Below are 18,489 nucleotides of genomic sequence, written 5' to 3'. Positions count from 1 at the left end.
GCAATGCATCAGTACAGACACAACCTGTCTTTCTCCATGAGGGCTTTATGCTAAAAAATAAAAGTTGCTCTTTTCAAAGGTCCACAGTACAGAGAAGAGGAGCTGTACCTTTATTTACCTCAGTGAGCAGAGACTGTGGCTGGGTTAAGGATGTGCCCCGAATTGCACACCACCTTGGGTAAACCACCCAGTGCCATCGTCATTGCACCATTCTGCTTTGCTTACAGCACATCCATAAGGAAACAGACGGTAAAACCCTGAATCCCTCCTTCCAGACAACAAGCTCCCAAGCCCATACACGTAACACCCTCCAATTTATATTTTTATATTTCAACTGGGTTCTATGGCACCACCACCATTTTTAAGTAGCTTATTCATCTTGCAGTAGGTGCAGACACTCCAGTCTGACCCAATTCTTCACTGTTTTATTGGTAACTGCAGCCTCGACACCCAGGCATTGTATAAAGGGGGAAATGGCTATAAATAGCTCTAAGCATGGAAGTTGGCTGATATTACGAACACATTAATGAATCGAGGTTGGTTTGTATCTGCTGGAAAGTTGACCCTCATAATGTGTTCCTATGCACATTTACGAGATGCTGTAAGCACACGCATTATCTATTTTTCACCAGGCAGAAATAGCCACAGAGCGCATTTGAAGTATCAATACACTGAATTTAAAGGTAAGTAAATTAAAGCAAAGCTGAGATGTCAGTTGGACATAATAAAAAATGTTTCTGTAATACCTTACAGTATTAAGCTCTGTCGTTCCCCTCTGATGCCTTAGGATAAATATTGCAATAGAAGAAGAAGATCTCATTTCATTGTGCCCTGGGAAGGGATTGGGTTCAGACTGCCTGTTCTGGGAGCCTTAGAAAGACACTCACTCAATGACCTCATAATACTTTGCTTTCATGCAAAGTTTTGGGATAAATGGGAATCTGAGCATACCTGAAGCTCTGCTGTCATATTATTGTACCTGTGTGTACCACAAAACATCTCGATGAGCACTGAAACCAGAAAGTTCTCCTCTGATTAAAAAACCACAGTATGCCACACAGAAATAGTACTTTCAAGGAAGGCACAAAAGCAGCCAGTTAATCAAAACAGCTGTGTATTTTCCAAATTTACACTTTCTTTTGTTTTATTCTCATGTATCTCTCTAATGGCACAGCAGAGTAAAGGGAGAGGGGAAAAGGGGACTTTTGTGGTTAGCACAGGGATTGTGATAGCAGCTTAAGGTTCAGGAAGAACACAAAGGAGACAAAAGAGTACAGTCATGTCAGAAAGAAAAAGTGTTAAAAAGCACTTTCTCTTCTAACATAAGGTCAGAGGAGGAACTCGGCATGCTATGTTTCACTCCTTTGCGAGTGAGAGATCAAGCAGTAACTCTGCTCATTGCCTCTGGAGCAAGCCCCAAGTAAGAAAATAACTCGAGGAAAATCTCACAGCCTGGTCCCTCACTGGAAAATATTCATCTGAGATTGCGCTAGCAACTGGGGAATTTGCATGTGATTTCAGGACCCCTCCTTCTACCAAGGGCAACAGCTCTTTCTGTGGGAGAGAGAAGCTCAAAGTTGTTATTGGAGAATTTCCCTGAGGTGGGGCTCAGCTGCGGGACATTGGCCCTTGACTCCCTGTGCACAGCAAAAGACCCAGGCCGGTGGGTTTTACGCACAATCTACAACATAACGCCTGTGGTATGCAGACATCCTCATGGCCACTTCTCCCCATCAGCACTGTGAGAAACCAGTGCTGCTCTTCAGCCAAACCGGAGGAGTGGAGCTCCTGGGGTCAATGATGAGGCCCAACATCTAACAGAGAAATGAGCTGAAATGGGAATCAGACCATCATGAGGAATCAGAACCTGATTAATGAGTTCAGATTCACATAACCTCGAGAGGGTAATTGCCCAGACCCTCCTCACCTCTGAGACGGATTACAAAACCAGAAAGAAATTACACAGATGGGCACTTTTTAGTAGGCTTGGGCTCCTCCAACAGGTCCTCACACCCAGATCTTCTCCTCTCATAACATCCCTGACATGGGGCACTACAGCAGCAGTCGCAGAACTTTTTTTCAAGAAGCGCTAATGAGGTGAGTGGAATTAACAGATACGGAGGCACCACGGACCATGGTATATTGGCATTGGTAGATAAAGCTTGCTTCTGGTGACCCACAGAGATACAAGCGCTGATAAGAAATGTGCTGAAAGAGGAGGACAGAGCTGTGGGCATAACCCAGAGCCCAACCCAGCCATAGGATGGGGCTTCAGAGCAGGAGGTGAGAAAGGAAGGAGAGGAAGAAAATGGTCAAACCTAGGCACTTTGAAGGACCAGCTCAGTGAGAAGTAAACCTTCAGCGGCATTTCTGTGTTGTGGCTAACAGTCTTTCAAGTGGTGAACCACCCCTACTATCAAATAACAGCCCATAAATCACTCAGAAATCACCGTAATGGGAGACAAGGCATAGGAAAATAAAGGTAATAATTAGAAATGGGTAAAAGGAAAGGATGTTAGCTACCAGCAAGTCATTAGCCTTTCCAGAGAAGACAACAAGATCAGGGATAAACAAACAGCATAATGAAGAGAGAGAGGAGGAACAGCAAAGGCGTGAGAGAAAGAAATGCTGTGCCAGATTGGAGCCCCGTTCCACGCTATAGATGGGCTGGTAAGAAGGAAAAGAGCAGGAGCAGAACAAAAATAGGTCAGGGAGTGAAGGACGAGGGAAATTTAGGCTATTTGAAAGAAGCTTATCTAGGGATCATGACCTGACAGCAGTGGGATGGGACAGTGGGAGAAGAGATAATAGTAAGATGAATAAAAGGAGCAGGAGAAGAGGTACCCAGGCACCAATGGGACAGCTTTCACTAAAAAGTGTTACAAAAATTTTATTAAATAGCTTTGTATGGGCATCTGAGGGGTTATCACAGCTCGGCAGTGAGTGTGGGAGGTTTTTTTCCCCTTACTATAAAATGCTGGTGTATAGATCCAGTTTCCTCAAGCCAGGTCAAGGCACAGTGATTGAAGCCACTGTCTGAGTGCCACTGGTCCATCCATGCTCTGGTGAACCCCACGATTGCTGGGAGAGGCGAACACAGGGAAACAAAAAGCAAGCATGCCCTTCGTGCTTCAGAGTAGTCAAGAAAATGAAGTGAGGGATGGGAAGAAACGAGGTCCCAGTGGAGGGTACTGACTTTGTACAAAAATAATGGGCAAAGTCAGAGAGGTGAGATTTGATGAGGACAGAGACGTCGGGTCAGCGAGATGAAGGCTATAATTGAATACGGTGAGGTGGTAGCAGAGGTAATCAGGGCTCAGTAAGCTGCAAAGGGCACAAATTAAATGAGGATAAAACAGAAGTTAAAGCACAAAGACAGTCAGCGTGCTGGGTTTCTTTGCCAACGGCAATCTGGCTGATGAAGATCAATTAATTGAATTCAAAGAGCTGGGATGAGCCAGGCCTCCTAGGAAAACAGAGTTCGGGTTGTAAAGAGGAAGAATAGTGTTGGCGAGAGAACACTGGGTGGTACTAAACAAAAGTAATTTGGGCTCAAAAGAAGATAAGAGGGAGCTGCCGTGAAAGGAGAAATTAGGAGACAGTGCTGGCAGTGCAGGGAGGAAACCACTGAGAGATTTAAAGTTTGAAGAAAGGATTAGAAAGCAGGAAAACTGAGAAGAAAGGAGAGAAGAACATTACCAGAAGTGGGAAGAAGAAGGAACATAAATAAATTTGTGGTGTTGTCATGTTGCTAGACTGGAGAGGTGTGTAGTCAGAGACCCTAACCAAACCTGCACCTCTCCTCTAGTCAGTGGCCAACACACCCTCCCAATGAACAATTGGTGGAGCAGCAAGCACTCCACTCAACACTGTTCCTTCACCTGCTGTCCTCCTCCCCTTGCGCCGAAGCCATAGGTGTGTTAAAACTACTAGATGAAAGATACAGAGTCATCCTTCCTGTTGAACCACAGAAATTATCAACTGGAAAAAACTGCTGGTGATTTTCAGGATTTCCCTCTTCCTCTACTCAATACTGCTAGGGCAGGACACACTTTGTCGTCAGAAATTTGGCTGCATCAAGCCATTTCCCAACCCTTCCCAGGCACCTGGTGTTCTCAGAAAACAAGATGCAGAACTCCTCTCCTACATCACCTCATGCCGGGGAGGCTCTTAGGTTGATGCTGGGGAGACCAAGGGTGGAGTCCCTGCTGGACAGTATGGTTTGACTCCCAAAGCAAGCCTGGCTGGGCTCTTCGGCACCATGAGAAGGCATCAGGCTTTGAGAGGGCTCTACCTCCGTCTTTCCCATCAAAAACACGCAGAGATCTTTGAAGACCAAGTTCTACACTTCAGAGCACACACTAGAAGGAGGTAAACTTTAGGTGGATGAAACTTGGGTGTTGTGGGTGTGATGGACCAGGAAGAAAAAGAGGTTGAAAGAGATCTGTCTTTGTCCTCATATCGTGGGTCCGTTACTCCTGCTGGATCTCAGCCCAATAACATTCATCAACTTCTGGGGCTCAGCAACTCCCCGTCCCTCAGGGTCTGTAGGAAATGTCTCTCCTTCCTTCCCCTTGAAGGCTTGGATATGGGTCTGCTTCCTGACTCAGATTTTCCTGTTCCTCATCTCTTCTACAGCCCCTTTGTGTGTCTGCCAGTCTCTACACACCGCATCCTCACATCAAGGGGATGTTCCAGTTAAGTGAGCTCTGCTCCTGGCTGAGGAGGAGCAGCTCCTCCCTCCCAGGGCTCTCTCCCAGCCAAGGTGTACTGGCCTGGACGAGGCGGTGAGGTTCTCCTTTTCCCTGTTGCTGCACAGCTCTCCACACTTTACCTTCTACACCTAACAACAAACAAATGCAGGATTAATCCCCAAATTTCTTGAGCTCATGTTAATTAGATTTGAAGCCTGGAGGGACAACACAGTGGTGAGATTTTTCAAAATCCTGATTCAAATAAAGATAAAAATAGCTGTTTAGAAAGATATTTTTCCATGGATATTTACAGGCTTCCCTACAGTGTCCATCCAAGTGGTGCCGCAAATGGAATTGATCCTAATTCTGCCAAAGACTAATGGTGGATATAGGCCAAATGTAGAAGTGAATTTACCAAGAGTGAAATCTGCCACAGGTGATGAGATCCTTTCTTTCATTTTAAGGTTCTTGAGAGGACACACAGTAGGTTTGTTTTTAAACCACCTATGTAAGATTACCAGCCGCCTCCACACTGCGGGACTGTAGATAACACTGATAAAAAAAAATAAAATGCTACTTGAACAGTTTATATCCCAGCCAATGCACAATAAGGATGGAGAAAAGGAAAAATGGACCCTTGTCTGTGTTATTTTTAAAAAGAGAACATTGAGTATTACACTTTTACCTTGTCTGCAGACTAGTTACCACAGTACATGACCACCACCATAAACTGCTCTTAGATACGGTGGTTGACAGCTTTATTATCTTTAACAGTACCTAGAGTACCTGATGTTCATGTTATTATTATTTGATTTTTGAGTCAAATGGGCTGATCTATAGAATAAAGCAACATGGCCATGAATTGTGCATTTATTACACTGATCCTGGTAACACGGAAATAATCAAGAGAGAAGCTCCCACTAGGCCAGGAGATGTATGCACATAGAGGATGAAAACCCCACCCAGGGTTCCAAAAACCAGGAATCATTTTCTCTTTTTTTTTTTTCTTTCATTTTCTACTTTGCGAGCTGGGAACTCTGGCACAGAGAGGATTAAGCGTTAAACTATTTCTTTAATGGCTTCAAAGCCTCCTCAGTGAAGATCAGATAAGATAGAAATCCAAGGGAGGATATGGCTACGATCTGACCTGAGAAACATGCCAAACCAAAACAGACATTGCTGCTGCTCATTTGGCTGAGAGTGCATGCCCACTGTTATAATTTCTGATTCAGCAATTCCAGAGTGATAACCAAAATTGGCAGGGCTGGTACTTTCTGCCTCCCCTGGAGAGTGAGAACCGGAGCCTTTCCATGGACACCCAGCACAGGCTCATCCCCTTTAGTCCCAGCTTGACTCAACACTGGACACTTTTGCAACTTTGGCTGCTTTGTGTCCACTATACCATGGAAAATCTATAGATTGCATCTTGTTTTTCTCCTCAACAACTGGCTTGGTTTTCCAGTACTACTTTGATAAGACTGGTCCAAGTTAGACAATCCATCCAATTTATATTCCCAAACCAAAAGGCAGAAGTGCTCTGACTGGAGTCCATATTTTCTGTGTGATTGCTTTTCATTTCACACTTCTTTGTTTTAATTAAATACGGAGAATGCAGTTAGTTGCACTCAATGGATATTGTACAGATTTAAGGGTCATAGGAAAAGGAAAAGAAAAAAAGACAACTAATACCTCATTGTTTACTGTGGTTCCTATAACATGTGCAGTCAAGTGCTGAGTGAGTTTTAATAGAAATCTGGCTTGATTGTGATTAAAGGAGGAATTTGCCAAAGGAATTCTTTATCTCAACAGTATGGGCTTTTAATTTTTTTACATGTATTGAGCCAAAAAATGCTGATTCTGCAAAGCTTTCTTGACCTCACTAGTTGCAACCAATTACAAGACGGATGGCCTGTATTTAAAAGCATCGGTATGTTGCAGCAGCTGGCCAAGTACGTCTTACACAGCTCAACAAGGAGATGGTGGGGAGGAAGGGGACACATTACGGATTTTATGATTCCTTTCACTAAGGCAGTAAAATTCCTGCTTGGCTAGACAATAAGCTCTTTTTTTAAAAATTAATAAATAACAAAAACAAAGCTAGCACTTACTTGCGTTAATATTATTTAACTGATATAATAATTAACTATTTAAAAGCTGTTCCTTTTCTTTATTCTCATTCTCAACAGCACTGAGAATGATTTGCACACAATCAGTATGGTACCAACAGTCCCCCAGCCCCCTCTGGTACGGCTTCGAGGGAGATGCTGCCCAGAACAGCCAGTAACATTGCGAACGGTGCGTTCGCGGCTGAACTGGTGGGGAGCAGAGGAGCTCACAGTATGTAGAACGGCTGAGGGAATTTGTAATGTTATACTGCATCTTGCACAGCTCTTACGTTAGAGCCCATACATAATCTTTGCTACGTTGTTATGAAAAACCCAGTATCTGCAGCTAGTAGAACAGAGGGCGACAGGGTGATACTCATGAGGAACCAACAGTTTCCCAATGTTCATATCTTGTCTTGAGGTCCAACAGATGTCATGCTACTGGTTACATGGTGAACTTCATGGTCTCAGCTTTTTTAAACCCTGTCACGTTCCATACAAAGCTAGCAGTCTGTCCCAGAAAAGTATCATGATGTAATCTCTAACTGCACCTTCACAGATTTTTTTTCCATGTATGTCTCATTAAATAATGCACAAAGAGGGAGAGAGATGGCTGCAGTTTCCTCAGTTCTTTACATGTGGATTTACAACCTTAAGAATATCAGACATATCTTTCATGTTAGGAAACAGATATAATAAATCACAATGTCGTCTTCCTCCAAGTTCAAGTTGGGCATAGAGATATTGAATAATGGGAGTTAAATAAACTAATCAAAACACTTACAAATCCATGCGAGTCTAAATCGAGAAGAATAATAACACCAACAGCTCTTTCTGTCCAAACCTTCGCTGACTGTGAAATCATTTCTCTGACAGGAAAGACAATAGCATTTTTTAAGAGCATGAACCTGCTTATAAGTAACTGGGCATTAACCTGTTCATAACGAACAGAACGTTAGCATTGCCAACCATGAAGGCCAGCAGTCCGTAAGCATCAGGCACCTTGAGGATGCGGAGAGTTCTCCAAATGGATTGAAATATCAATAGCTTATGTGGTGAGGCCCTCACTGCAACACCTAAAGAAAGTGTTTCGTTAGATGCACTTCATTGGCTTGATGGAGTATATCTCCTTTGACTGTCAAAGGAGTAGAGGTTACCAGTTGCGCCGTAAACCTGCCCACTCGGCTACGTGAACCCAAACACAGACACCAAGTGACTTCTGGATTTCTGTGGAAATGTCTGAGTCCCCACCCCTTTTCAACTCTAGTGAACAGTTATTGATGGTATAAAATGGCAACTTTAAGGCTGAGGAGGGAAATGAAATGTCAGGATAAAATACACATTTATATCATGATAAAAGAAGAAATTCAAAACCACCTTCTGAGTTTTATGAAGAATATGTTGCACTAAACAGGAAAGAAGATAAATAGATTTTTTTTTTACTCCATCCTATTCAGGTTCTCATACGACCCTTATTTCTCAAAATCTGAGTGTGAACCCTAAAATATACTTAGGCAACTTTCACAAATGGAAATTTGGTCTGAAGAGGCTTCCAGGCAAAAATTCAGTGATGTGCCCATCCTCTGGGGCCCTGTCAGGGTCCCCAGATGACAGAGTTGTGACACCGTCTTCTGCAGTGTTTGGAGGAGTGGACATTATTTACTTTCTACTCTCTGTACAAAGAAAGTTTAGTAATTTCGGGTTTTTAGTCTCATTCCCACAAGAGAGAGGCACAGAATTCAAGAGGCAGTTATAAAGTTCGCCCGCAAATTTTATTCTGTACTAACCCAGTAAAATTTTATAAAAAAATTATTTTTAATCAGTTCTATAGGTTTTAGAGACACTCCTACAGAACACTACTGACTCCCAGTTCAGAGTGAGTGATGGGAATAAAGAATGCCACTGCTGAAAGCAGCACCCTCCACATCTCAGCCTTAAAAACAGACACAGAGAAAATGAGATATCTGACATTTTCTCATCCCTTATTAGCAATCATAGAGCGAAGGTAACCTGTATATATACAGTTGTACTAAAGAGTTAAGTTTCCTAAAATTAGCTTCTGCTTGCTGCTTCTTCAACCTGAAAACTGTTTCCTAGCACTAAACCAAGTAGGAAAGGGCGATTCCACTCTACAAATGGCAAAACAGAAGGACCTTTGAAGCTCTCATCCAAAGATCTTTCACAGATGAGGTCTTCCATAACACTTACTCAATCAAATCTAATGAATGGTGTGACTCATAGCTAATTAAGTGATATTGGCATTACAAAATAATAGAGCTGAGTACATTAAAAAAAAAGGGGGGGAGTTGGTGGAATAGGCATCAGCTTTGCAAAGCCTGGAAGGTTTCATGGTATTTTAAAGGCCTTTTTTTTTTTGTTGAAATGACGAGGAAAGCCAGCCAATTTCAGACAAAATCCCCATCTATGTAAATTTGCCAACTCTCCCTACTAGAACCACATGTTCGATTAAATCAAGCACGCAAAGGGCTGCTGGTGGACAGACATCAGCCTAGTTTGGAACCAGGGCCCAAGGTCATTGACGGATTAGTTTAGCCCTCCATCCTTAGATTTTCGCCAGGGCATACGCACAGGGAAATTTCTCCAAACTTTTACCTCCCTGCAGCAAGGTATATAGTACCGAACTCCAGTGAGGAACATTCTTCTGTAGGTTCAGTGCTAGGCATTTAAAACACAAACAGTGCTTAAACAAATGGACTCAAGTTAATTAAATCAATAGCCCAAGCAAATTACTTTTTCAAGTGTAAGTTTTATTAAGCGTTATTTTACTTTACTGGGAGTCTATTACCAGGATAAGGAACTAGGTAAGGTAGCAAACTAAACACAAAGCACAGAGCCTTCTGGGAATTTCTTTTTCTGTTTGCCCAAGATGCTAGTACTAAGCGTATTACTCAATTAAGTGCTTTATACAATGTCCTCTCCCGGTTTACCTTAACTAATATAAAACAAGATCGCTAATGAGATGCATTACACTTAGCCTTTTATTTATACAAGAAGTGGAAAAGGGAGAGGAGAGGAGAGGAGAGGAGAGGAGAGGAGAGGAGAGGAGAGGAGAGGAGAGGAGAGGAGAGGAGAGGAGAGGAGAGGAGAGGAGAGGAGAGGAGAGGAGAGGAGAGGAGAGGAGAGGAGAGGAGAGGAGAGGAGAGGAGAGGAGAGGAGAGGAGAGGAGAGGAGAGGAGAGGAGAGGAGAGGAGAGGAGAGGAGTTAGAGCTTTAATAGCTAGTTTTATTAAGACTATGTAGCCACATGAGTACAGCATGTTAACTTATCTCAGAGAAGTGACAGAACATTCACCTCTTTCCTGCTGTCCTGAGCAAGACATATAGATTCATACTCCCTACAGGTCCTTCTCAGGTTGGTCATGGACAGCTTCCCCAGGGAGAAAGAGGAGGCCACCCTTTCAGGTATGACTGACCAAGTGAGAAGTTCAGACCCCATACTTGGGGGGGAAAGTGGGCCTACCAGGCACCAAGACTTTGGATGTCTACAGTGAAGGTCTTTACAGCTGAGCTTATCACTGTGGTGCCTTTGCATACTTAATGGACACGGTTCATCTGATCCATTCTGGACATCTGCTTCATGGTAGACTCCACTGAAGGTGAAGAGAGTGTAAGTACAAGAAGATCCATCAAGTGTGCAGGTGGTGCAGCCACTCAGAGACCCAGAGGCCAAAGAAACCCAGGACAGGACCAAGCTGCAGGAATACTGAGGCTGATACGAGAGGAAGCCTCATTTCATTCTTTATAGCAGATCAGTCATAGCATAATGATCACAGAGACTCATGCAACAAAGTAACCATCGAGAAGATGATACACATTAATGAGTGAATAGCCGTCATGGTTCAGACATTCATCATGATTCCCATCATGCTTAAATCCAGTTGACAGGGTAGATGTTTCTTCTTCTCTTGTCGCATTTAGTACCTATGTGGAAAGTATGTTCTTGAACTGATCAAATGTAGCTCCTCTCCCCAGCTGTGCACCCTTCAGAGTAGAGCAGAGGCTCACCCAAAGAGAGGGACTGGTAATACATAGCTGTATTCTCATTAATTACAGTCAGTAATTAAAACAGAATTAAAACAGTCAGTACCAGCCCTTCTGCCAGACATTTGGTGGACAGCCAAATGTGAGGGGAAAGGATTTCTTGAGGGTGGTGAATGTTTCCTTTGAAATTACCTGTTCAAGCTACCTTCTATAAATTTATCAGCCATACATTTCTTCTCAGAAGATAAAACAGGGAAAATAGGCTACCTTAACAGATGATTGCTTTTTTTGATTTGAAGTAAGGAGTCACACAACTTTTTCTCTCACAAGTCTCAGTCCTAAATCATAGAATCATAGAATCATAGCATCATTTAGGTTGGAAAAGACCCTTGGGATCATCGAGTCCAACCACCAACCCCACTCTACAAAGTTCTCCCTTACACCATATCCCTTAACAACACATCTAAACGGCTCTTAAACCCATTCAGGGATGGTGACTCCACCACCTCCCTGCGCAGCCTATTCCAGTGTCTGACCACTCTTTCTGTGAAGAAATCCTGCTTAAGGTTTTGTAATCAACCTGTGTGGGTACAAGGAGAAAGCATGCATTTTAGATGTTCTTCAATCTCCAAGCAATCACCTTGCAAGGTGTTGCAAAGGTGTCCACTGCTCAAGAAAAGAGCGGGGGCCAGGCAAGCTGTCCAAATGCAAGGCTGGTGCTGGATGGGACCAGCTGGTAATTCAGTCCCCATTCCCTCTGCCAACCATTCCCAGCAGTCTTGGCCACAAGAGCAATGAGCTGAAATCACCATCCTGTCAGCATCATCTCCTGTTGCAATATCACGTGCATTTACGTCACTTGCTGAATGTTCTGTCAGTGCTGTGTTCATATTTTGGAGTGTAGGAGGTGGGTGTGGAAAACCTCCTCATGGCCAAGAAATCGGTGGCAGCAGTACCACTATCTTTGTCAGCACCAGCATCATCCTCTGGCAGAGAGCCGCAAGAGTCTACCAAGAGTTCTGGGAAGACTGGATAGCATAAGGGTTTGCTGGAACACCCTGAGTAATGCAAGAAAGATGGTTTTCCGGAAGCGGGGAATAGATGGATGAAAATGAATTTGAAATGGATCCCTGAATTTAATATACCAGGGGTAAGGGCAAAAGTGAAATACAAATGTGCTGAGCTGCAACCCTGAGGAAAAAAGGGGTAGGTGTGGGGGAAGATGGATTCGGTAACCCGTAAGGAAGCTGAAGGTCACAAGAGACTTTGTTGAGGGAAGTAATGAGTCTAAACTGCCTGTATAACTGCTTGGACTGGAGCACTAAGGAAAAATAAAACAGACTCATTAGCACTTCAGAAAGGGACCCAAAAATCATAACATTCCTCTTGTACAAGAATTTCCAGACTCCCTAGTAAAATTCTTTCCTGGAATGGGAGGCAGAAGGGCAGGTAGCAGTGGAAAGAGGGAGTTTTCTTAAACAATTATGACAATTTAAGAGCTGATTTCTTCCCCAACTGCAGAAAAATAACTCCACAATGTGGGGAAGGAAACTGGTCAGCCATCTAGAGGTACTGACCCATCCTTATTTCTTCTCTTTGCTCTTCTGTATTTTCTGAGTGGCAGTATATGAATTGGTTCATGTAAGTAAAGTGCAAGCACTTAACTGAAATAGCCTCCAAGTCTAGTTAGTGTCACTCGTGATATGCAGCAGTGAGTCTGGCAGAAACTCAGGTCATTAACAAAATTTAACCCCCTGCTACAGAATGCTTTTGGGCATTTGGGCTTTCAGCAATGATCACCATCCAATGCTGGCTGTCTGCCTGTCAACAATTAAAATGCAATCTAAGAAATAATGGGAAATTACTACTTCTGGATACTTTCCTGATAGCTGAGCACCAGTTGCCATGTTCTGAGCTTTCATGCAGTTGCTACCCTTGAGTGAGGAAATGGCGAGGTTTGGAAAAAGAGCTGCAGACAGAGGAGCCACAGCTCTTACTTGCAAGACAGTCCTATTCTGGTGGACAGGTTTTTCTTTCTACCCGATGGTCTCCAAAGCTTTCCCTGAGGTTTGGTAACTCTGTGAGCCATTTCACTGGTTGCTCAGGGCCAAGCGTACTCAGATCTTTAGGTTCCATTGCTCCAAGGAGCAGTGTTTGATGGGAGCGCTCAAGTAACTGAAGATAACAACCTCAATAGCTGCAACTCAAACACAGCCTGAGCTACAGGCTATAGGAGAGCTGGTGTTGAGTACAGCATAACATTAACTAAGGGGATTTATACTGAGCCTCTGGAGAAATGGGAAGGGAGTTTTGCTGACTCCCAGGAGAGGAAGGGACTACCTCTTCATCCCACCTGGATGTGATTGAGAGTGATTTCCCTCCAGGGAGGAGGGATAGGACACAGGCTGCAGAGTTGCGGGGGGCCACCTCAGCAGCAGCCAAGCACGCAGAAGGGATGCTTCATGAACTGTCGACTTCCTTCAAGTAAGGACCAGGGAAAGCCCTTGCTCACAGCATCCTTCTTTTATGTTAAATGGCACCTCTTCCTTTTCATCTGTATTTACACCGCTCTAACGTCAGGCTGTCACAGAGATAAACTGTGCACATTTGGTGCTTAACTTTTCTTCATAAATCCTGCCATACAGCCCTTATTATTATCTGTGCTTGAATTCTATCAGGTGCGTCAGCGTGTCCCAGTTATGGCCTGCCCAGGGAGACCAGGAAATCCAAGGCACTGTGGCTTGGGGAAGGTGGAGGCAATGCCTTCTCGCCCCATGGCTCCCTGCCGCAGCACTCCCCCCCCACCCCCTTCCTACTACTCCTTATGCGCTTGGTCCTTCCACTGAACCTGGGGTTTGTGCCAGGTTTTTCTCCTCCAAATTGCCTCTCATTTCATTTTTCTCTGTCCTATTTTCCAGTCTCTCCAATTTGCTGTCTGAGAAGTTTTGCACCGAGTCGTAAAATGTCGCTGTTCTCACAGTGCACAGCTGCGGGTCCCCTCCCTCCCCGGGAGCACATAGCGCCTACCTGCCTCTCTTGTGAATCTCTGGCACCCACATTTGGTGCCACCAGGCAACATAAAAGCTTTGGTAAATTTGTTTTTGGGAAGGAAGAACGCCGACGTGCCTTGTTGGGGCTGTTCCTACTGTAAGGCGCCTTGTCCTGCTGCTGCCGCAGTGCCACTGTCCTGCATGCAGTCATTTCTCAGATTTCAGTAGGTCTAAGCACTTTAAAATTCTGTATTTAACTCCTAGTACAGACTTACTTAACACATGATTAAGGAACTAAAAGGAAACTGCTGCAACAAGCATTTTTTTCCACTAAAGCCTCTATATAGAAAAAATTGATAAAATGTCAAGTTTTTCCTTTAACCAATTTATCTTCCCCGCACAGTTAATAGTAAGATCATCTTGAATAACTAATCCACAGCCCTAAAGCAGAGCAATCATTTATTTTAGCATTTGCATTTAAACAAAATGATATTAAAATTCAGCAAGACATGATATGTAATCCAATAACCTAAGGTAATGTAATTCTAGTCCATGTAGCAATCATTCCCACAAGTAATCTGACCATACATGACCAGCAAAATTTACAGCAATTTTTATTGTATTTACTGTTATATGACTAAAGTCTGTAATGAAAAGAAAAAATGCTCTTGGCTTCAAAGAACGGATTGGCTGAAGCTCAAGCATTCACTGGCCAATATTTCATTTGCTTTAGTACATCAGCTTTGTTATATCATCAAGGCTTCTGATCTTTACTGAAACACCAATGTGTATCTTTGAAAGCTATTTGAGGGGATTCACTACCAAAGTTTATTTAGTAGTGAAATATAATCCCCGGTAAATCAAACCAGACTATCTCCACTTTTACAGAATGTCAAATCAGTATCCCAGTTCCCAGAGAACCAGTCAATCCTATCTAGTCCTTAATTGCAACTAGGCCTTACGACTGAAGACGTCCAGGTCTGGACTCTTCCTGCAGAAAGAGCTTTTTATCAGTGTGGCAGGTCAGCCTAGGCATGCCTTGCATTACTGACCCCAGCCTGACGAGAGCACCAGACTTTTTCATATAAATCTAGAGTATGGGTACTGACTTCAGCACCAGGAGCTATGTTTGTGAAGGTAGGCGAATAAACCACCAAAAAAACCCGTATACATATAAGAAAGGCACAGAGTGGGCAGTAAAGAGGGTATATAGTCTGCTTTGCTCTTTTGTTCTACATTTTCACTATGCAACATTTACTGGCTGTGTCAAACACAGGCTTTGGTAAACGTTTGATCTGACCTTGTATGGTCCTTCTCATGTTCTTATGAATTGTTCATTCGGTAAAGTCAATAGTATAAACTATCCCTCCCCACACACGCGCCTTCAGGTTGATAGAATGGTTTTTCTCATATTACATGGACAAGTTAACAAAACAAAAAGGTATAAATAGGGTATTTTTTTCTTTTTCAGAAAGCTCTTCTGTACGTAAGGCAGCCATTTCCACGTGAAGTGGTGGAGTTGTTGGGTAAGCTCTCCAGGGACCTTCATCTAGTATAGGACGGCATGAAGTCTGCAAGACCTTGGTAATCTTTAGGAGGTTTTCAAGCACTTTCCATAAAATGCTTTTCACCAGAAGACTGCCAGTGGGTTTTGGATCAGGCATCAATACATAAAAGGTTTCAATTTTCTTCATTAGTCACCAGGCGGGAAAGAAGTCATAGAATCATAGAATGATTCATACTCTTCAAACTCTTCTCTCCCTGGAAACACAAATCCTGCACACGCAACCTCTGTAACTGTGTGCTGGAACCCTTTGCAGCAACGAGGGAAATTAACATTTCAGTAATATGCCGACTGCTGAGGGCAACTGGCCTTGGCTGCCCCAAGGGGACCCAAAACAAGCCTGTTATCATATACCCATGCCTGAGCTGGGCATGGTTGAGAGACAAGCTGAGGAAGACACAAATCACAATCCTATCCTCCTTGAACTGTCTGTCCAAGAAAATTTCTTTCTAACGATTAATATTTGGAAAAGTTATGCTAACTTAATGTGACAGTCCTATAGTTGGATATGTCAAGTAGCTTCAATGACAGGAACGTTACCTGTGAACACTGCAGGAGCTACTACCTATATTGAACAGATGATAGCTGCATCACACACCTAGTAGCTGAAAAAACTGGTACATGCTTCCTACACCAGATCAATAGGCCAGACAGGCTCAACTGTAATGTCAACCTGTCAACTTAATGTAGCCTTTCTCCTTATGACTACTTTTTCAATGAGTTGTCTCAACACGGTGGGCACTATGACAGCCCAGGGCAATACATTTCACAAGTTAAGTATTCGTCAAATTCCTTCAGCCTTCAGGTTCGCATTTTCTACCTCTGAGTTTCTCGCTGTCCCATCTTGTTGAATTATGGAGAGGACCCACAATCATTCATGAAAGGGGCAGGCTACTGCTGGTCTCATTCTGCAGGATGGAGAAGCCCCAGAGCTGTCTCAAGGCTACCCAGGGGAATAACGGCAGTCAGATCTCTGCTGATATTAGACGGCCGTCACAGATGTTGCTCCTAAACCTTAACCTCTTCAAATAATAAACTACTTACTTTCTGCTTTATTGGGTATTTCTTCCAGCCTCAGATTCTTTACCTCAGGGCAATAATTCCTCATAAAACTTCCTGGTGAAATTGCATTTGTTCCTGTACTTTGCATTTTATTCCTTGTCTATCAAGCTATGTTTTGCCTACCTGACTTTTTTGACTTGCTCTTTACATCTGTAACGGCTTTGCAACTAACCTGCACTGCAACAATTTTCCATCCCTGTTGCTTTGTTCTTTTTATTGGTTACACCTTTCAGTCTCCCCACCTGATCTGTTATTATTTGCCTGTAAAAATGCCTGTCCAATTGTTGACAGTGTGACAGCCACCATTTTCCAGGGAGCTGAGAACACAACTCCCCGTTCAGTTCCTGGGAACTGCTGTGATTTAGTGAGTCTGAAAAGAGTCTAAGAGTGTTTCTACATCACACCATGACAAACGGAGCAGAAATGCTGGAGCAAAAGATGACCACCCGGCCTCCAGGACAGCACAGCCCTAGCTCTGAGTACAGTAGTTTTGCTAAGGGACAGGGATTATCAGCTGGAGTTTATCACTGTGCCAAGAGCAATGAATTGCTCTTAGGATCTGAGCTAGTATCTCTGTGTGACTCAACAGCCCACATGATACACGTCTGCAGCAGATAACTCCACATCAACCTGCTGATGTTTGCACTGAAATCAGCTAGAAGGGACAGGCACAACCAAAGGTGGGATAGATCAAGCGACGGTCTTCTAGCGTAGCTTGGCGCTAGGGAGGGGTACAGGGGGTTAAGGAGACGTGGCCATTTTTGACAGCTCAGGCAAAAATGAAGCACAGGAACTGTCAGTCCTTTCCTAGATACCTGTTTCCCTGGCCCGATGGTTGCCATTTGCCAGTGTAAGTGACGGGGGCTGCTGTCACACAAACCTGCTCTGTAGAGGTGTCCCAAATGTGGCATTCATCTCACAGCATCAGGGAGGTCAGGCTGTGGGGGCACAATGCCTTCCTTGCATTGGTGAAAACCTTGACAGATGCTTCAGCTGGCAGAACATCCACCAGCAACTTGGCTACTAGTGAACTGGTAAGCAAGTTTTAAGACAATACAAAACTGGGAGGAGTGGTTGATGCACAAGAGAGCTATGCTGCCATCCGGAGGGACCTCGACAGGCTGGAGAAATGGGCCAACAGGAACCTCATGCAGGTCAACAAAGGCAAATACAAAATCCTGCACCTGAGGAGGAACAACGCCATGCACCAGTGTATGCGGAGGGGCTGACTGCCTGGAAAGCGGCTTGGCCAAAAAGGCCCTGGGGGTCCTGGTGGGCACCAAGTTGACCATAAACCATTTCAAAGGCAATATGCCCTTGCAGCTAAGAAGGTAAATGGTACCCTGGGCTGCATTATGAGGAGTATTGCCAGTAGGGGATGGGACAGAGCTAAATATGGGTAATACTGGTCTGAAATATTGCTTGAATAGGGTAGAAATGTGCTGGCTCAACTCAATGGCCACCCAAATAGCCTTCCTCCACTACAACCCCTACGAACGCTCCCCTGTAAAAATGCCTGCCGCCCTGTGTACCCCCTCTCAAAACCTAGTGTCAGAGTGAGTCAGGTACTGTCTATAGCAGACCTTTGCAGAAGTAAGGCTTCCCAGGACTGGCAGGAAAAGATGTGTTTTTGCAAAGAACGGGTATTTGCAATTCCTGTCACTGTGAACAAGCCAAAGGTAGGTTCTCGCCTCTGCCCATCTCCCCGGCATAACACAGTCTCTCTCCCCAGGATATGACCCAGATAGCTTTCTCCACTTAAGAATGCAGTAGCTGCACCATAGCTGCCCTTGGGTCATGCATGTCTCAGGTTCATAGATTTGTAATGCCAGAAGGGAACATTATGATCAGTGAGTATGACAGCACCATAACACAGGGCATAACATTTCACCTGGTAATTCCTGCATAACTTCTGCTTGAACTGAGTAAAGCTTGCCGAGATAAATCCAGGAGGGATGGAAAATCCACAAAATCATTAGATGTAGTATTACCAGGACTGTTACGCTGTAAAAAGGTACTTCATGTTGTTACCCTGAACATGCCCAGCTTACAGTTCCAGGCATGGAATCTCAC

The sequence above is a fragment of the Chroicocephalus ridibundus genome, chromosome 2 (genome assembly GCF_963924245.1).
Source record: "Chroicocephalus ridibundus chromosome 2, bChrRid1.1, whole genome shotgun sequence".
NCBI lineage: Eukaryota > Metazoa > Chordata > Aves > Charadriiformes > Laridae > Chroicocephalus > Chroicocephalus ridibundus.
Note: the sequence above shows the minus strand (reverse complement) of the source record.